At 34.7% G+C, this 4662-nt stretch overlaps 1 long non-coding RNA gene across 1 annotated transcript; it reads left to right on the top strand.

The window, feature by feature from the left end:
• The first annotated feature begins 772 nt into the window (after positions 1-772).
• Positions 773-4233, top strand: LOC124953994. Its single transcript, XR_007102406.1, has 3 exons — positions 773-1109; positions 1188-2372; positions 2510-4233. It is a non-coding gene; the product is annotated as an uncharacterized LOC124953994 (long non-coding RNA).
• The last annotated feature ends 429 nt before the right edge of the window (positions 4234-4662 follow it).

Below are 4662 nucleotides of genomic sequence, written 5' to 3'. Positions count from 1 at the left end.
TTCCTTGATACAATCATCTAAGAATAAGCTTGTTTAGTTTCGTAAGGTTTTCCAACAAATAGCAGGTGATATTTTATCGATAGCCCTTGAGAAGCAGAAGAAGCAGAAGAAGAAAAAGACGGAGAAAAAGGAGAGGATTGAGAAGAAGAAGGTTTTATTCAAAAAGAAATGTGGTTAAAGAAAGCTACCACGGTCTTCACGTCCGTCAAACACATATCGAATCGCGAGAGACGACGATGAGGATCTATTGTTGTCAGATCTTTCAGAGTCTATCTCACTTCCTCTTAGTCTCTCACTTCTTTTCTCTCTTTTTTCTCTTAAGGCACTTGAAAAAAAAAAAGGAAAAGGGTGGGCCTGATCTCGATGATCATCCTTCGTTAAGTGGATTCTTCGAAGAGGATGCTCTCTCTCTCTCTTTCTCTCTCTCTCTCTCTCTCTTTCTCTCTTTTTCTCTCATCTTGGATAACACGGAAATGTTTATTATCCATCAAAAAGAGATATTAAAAGAGCTACGAAAACTTGCTTTTGTTCCTAACGTTGTTCATCCCGTACAACGAAATGAAATGAAAGAAGAGAATGTATGATATATATATATATATATATATATATATATATATAGATATATGGTTGTGTATGTGTGTGTGAGAACTTTCAAATTAATGGATAGAGGAACGATGGAAGCAGATGTCGAGATGGCAATTAGGGTTAAAGCCTACGCCTTCCTTCCTTCTATGCCTTTTTCTAGCGTGACAGTTATTTTGAAACTTTCAAAGTAGAGACTTGTGCGTGTTTGGACCTAGATTTGGGATCATTATCTGAAGATGAGAATGATCATTCTTATTTCTTTCTTTCTTTTTTTTTTCTTCTCTTGTTTTGATTTAGATTTAAATCAAGCTCAAATACGATTTCATTGATTAACACGTTGATTTAATATGTTCATCGAGATTAAGAATATAAATTTCTTTTGAAGTTTTAGATAATAATTATGTGATTATATTATAAACGTAAAAATGTTTGAAATTTATAGATAGAAAAAAAAAAAAAAATCAATTTCGTCCGTTCGATTCATGAGTCAGTGGGATCGTCAGTTGCTATTCATCAGTCGATTGGTAAAAAGTTTCTCTCGCGGCTCTCAAGCCTTTAATCGTCTATTCCATAATGAAATTCCACGATGACGTTTTGTGTAGGAAATGAGCTACGTGATCGTCATACGTTCACGATCAAACCAGCAAAGATGTCGATCGTCCTTTCGAGGCTGTTGCTGTCTATTGTAAGCCGCCCAGACTTACAAGTGGTGGGAATAAGATTCGTGATGGAATTCATCCTGACTCTGTCATTGTTTCAATAATTTATCCTTAAGAAGACAATATGCGATGGGGGCGTACGGGAAGGTGGGAGGACCGGGAAAGATTTACATCATGTTTCTTTCATCTCATAAAAATTATCATAGATAATTAATAATAATTTATTTATTTATTTTACATATATCTATTTTGGCGATGACGTTGAATCATCATCATCATCATCATCATCATCATTTCTATCATATTTTCTTAACTACATATACTTAATTATTAATTTATATTGTTTCGGTTGTCGATAAATTTTTCAAGTCATTGTCTATGTCTAGAAAAAAGAACGAACCATATTCCTACGTGATTGATTCTAAATTGGTTCGTTCGATTAGCCGCACCTAAAAGAGGAACGTTAAAGAAATGTTCTCTTTCTTGTCTTATCATCTTCAACGTATGATTTCAATCGAGATTACAAAATTGGGTCTAAAGATATAATCGATCATATTCGATGCATACGCCATAACAACGTTAAATATATCATATGAACATTAATTAATATTTATTATTGCGTTTTATGAGACAAACAAGGAGAAAAAGTATCAAAGTTTGAAATTGCAAAAAAAAAAAAGGAAAGAAAAGAAAAGGAAAGAAAAGGAAAGAAAAGGAAAGAAGAGAAAAGGAAAGAACATTCGAGAGATATTTCATCGACGAGAAGACATCTTCGCGTTCCTATATCATTCCACGAAGTTCTTCGTGGAGGACTCAGAAGAAGTTAAAAGAGAAAACGCACGCACGTCGAAGAAGTCCGCGGACGCGGAGTGAGGCATAAAGCATCGACGAAACGATCGTAAACCATGTGATATCATCTTCGTCGTTGACCACCAGTTGGGGGCTTTTGTCTCCTTGTGAGTTGTGCCTTTGCATTGTCTTTCGTTTGTTCTTTATGGGACCCCAAATCTTCCAACAGTCTCTGCCAATACATGTTGAAACGATCGAGTGTGTTTAGTGTAACACTGTACGGGATCATTTATGGCATTCGATAACTCTATTTGAAATGAAATTTTGATGTTGAGGAATGTAATATTTTTTTTGTAATTAATTAATCTTAATTTTTTAAAGAATATGATCGCCAAAATCATTAATAATTTTAATGATAATAAATATATATATATATATAAATCATGTATTCTCAATTATCATATTTAATTTCACAGTATATATGAAAGATATGATATTGGAAATCCATTTAGAGGATTGTCAAGATAAATAGATGGAGACCATTCGGTGTTTCTTATCAGCCGTAGACATCAGCGGAAATTCACATTTCATGGGAGAAATTATGTGTTCTCTCGGAAACATCAACGACGAAAAACGAGAAGTAAGAGAAAGAGAGAGAGAGAGAGAGAGAGAGAGAGAGAGAGAGAGAGAGAGAGAGAGGAAGAAGAGGAAGAGGTTCAATCGGCGGTACATTTGAAAGTTAAATTCCACCGCTCGGAATGGGAATTTCTGTTGTGGATGGTAAAGAAGAGGCACACGCTTTTATTCAAGATCCGCGGCAAACTTTACTCCACCAACATCACCCCAACCAACAAGGTCCAGCTTGCAATCTCTTCTTCGTTGTCGTAGTCGTTGTCGTACGCGTTTCCATCAATCCGTCTTGACATGCAAATAATTCGTGGAAAAAATCGTCCCTCTGTGCGGTTCACGATGCTACAATTAATCACGTAAACGTGGTTAAGGCGCAACATCCTATCCGGCTACCGAAGTCACAATTTGTTATGGCTGACAAGGTCCTTCGTTTCAGAAAAAGAAAATGGGAAAAGAGTGAAAAAGAAAGAGAAAGGGAGAGAGAGAGATAAGAAGGGTGATAAAAGAGTAAGAAGGGTGCAAATGTATTCCTAAATTTCGATTATTATTATCATCTTAAAATCTTTTACCATCTATAATAAAATAATAATTTTATAAAAGAAATAAATGAGATTTAATAATTAGCCTTCTACACTTATCACTTTTTATCTCGATGATAAATCTATTATAAACGTTATCATATATACTGATGAATAATTGTTAAAATTTTACTAAAGTAATTTTTCCTTCTTCTTTTTTTTTTTTGCGTTACATATCCATCCGATTTGTATGTACATTGTATAATTCATATGAAAGAAGCGATTGTAAGGAATAGAACGGTGAGAGCACTTTCTAGTTCGTGATTAGATTACACGTGGCGGTTCGTTGCACCGACACGGACACGATGCTGCTTCTCTCTCTCTCTCTCTCTCTTTCTCTTTCTCTTTTTTTTTATCTGGGAGTATAAAAAAGAGAAGAAAAGAAAAAAAGAAAGAAAAAAAAAAGAATCTTTGAAGAGAACGCGACGATCCATAGGATCGACATTAGTATGTGTGTATTTTATAGAGAGTATACATGTAACATTGACCCGGACGTGGAGACTGAGTTTGTGCTACCGTGTAACATGGCTCCGTGTGCATGCCTACTTGGAATCGAATGCGCTCGTGCTCCTGCTTTTGCTCCTCCTGCTGTTGCTGTTGCTGTTGCTGTTGCTGTTGCTCCTGTACCAGGCACATGAAAATAAAAATCACTCGGTCCGGTGTGTAAAGTCTATAAGCGCACGTGTAGCAGAAGCTATCGTGTCCTGGAGATTTCTTGACTGTGTATGAGTCCTCGGTTTATATATGAGAAAGATAGAGACAGAGAGAGAGAGAGAGAGAGAGAGAGAGAGAGAGAGAGAAGAAATAAGAGATTTGCAAGGAAGAGATAAGTACGAAAGAAGAAGGAAGACTGAGGATAGTCACGTTTCTTCCCTCTTACATTTTATCCTTCATCGCTTTCATGCTGATGATATAGCAACTTGGTATAAATAGGATAACTTTTTAAAATATTTTCTAGTTCATAATAGAGGAGGAAGAATATATATATATATATATATATATTTTTTTTTTTGTTTTGTTTTATTTAATATACATACTCCTATTTTCATATTACTTAAAACTATTATATATAGATTGTATATAAATTATTATTACGAATATGATATTAAAATATTTCAACGAGGTTTTAATTCATTAGGAAAAATATGAAAAAAAAAAAAAAAACGAAACCTGCTATAATTTTAAGTCATCATAACGACACCTCAATGTTTCCATTAATCACTAGTCTGAACGATAATAATAATTTAAATATTGATTTGAATCCTGCGAGAACTAGCATGGTATATAACTATGAATACGTATCATTTGAGACTTCGATCAAGATTAATATATTCATATACGCGGCGCGTTTTGAAAGAGAAAGAGAGAGAGAGACAGAGAGACAGATAGACAGACAGATAGATAGAGAGAGAGAGAGAGAG

The sequence above is a fragment of the Vespa velutina genome, chromosome 14, assembly GCF_912470025.1.
Source record: "Vespa velutina chromosome 14, iVesVel2.1, whole genome shotgun sequence".
Classification (NCBI taxonomy): Eukaryota; Metazoa; Arthropoda; class Insecta; order Hymenoptera; family Vespidae; genus Vespa; species Vespa velutina.
Note: the sequence above shows the minus strand (reverse complement) of the source record. Positions and strands in the feature narration are given on the sequence as shown.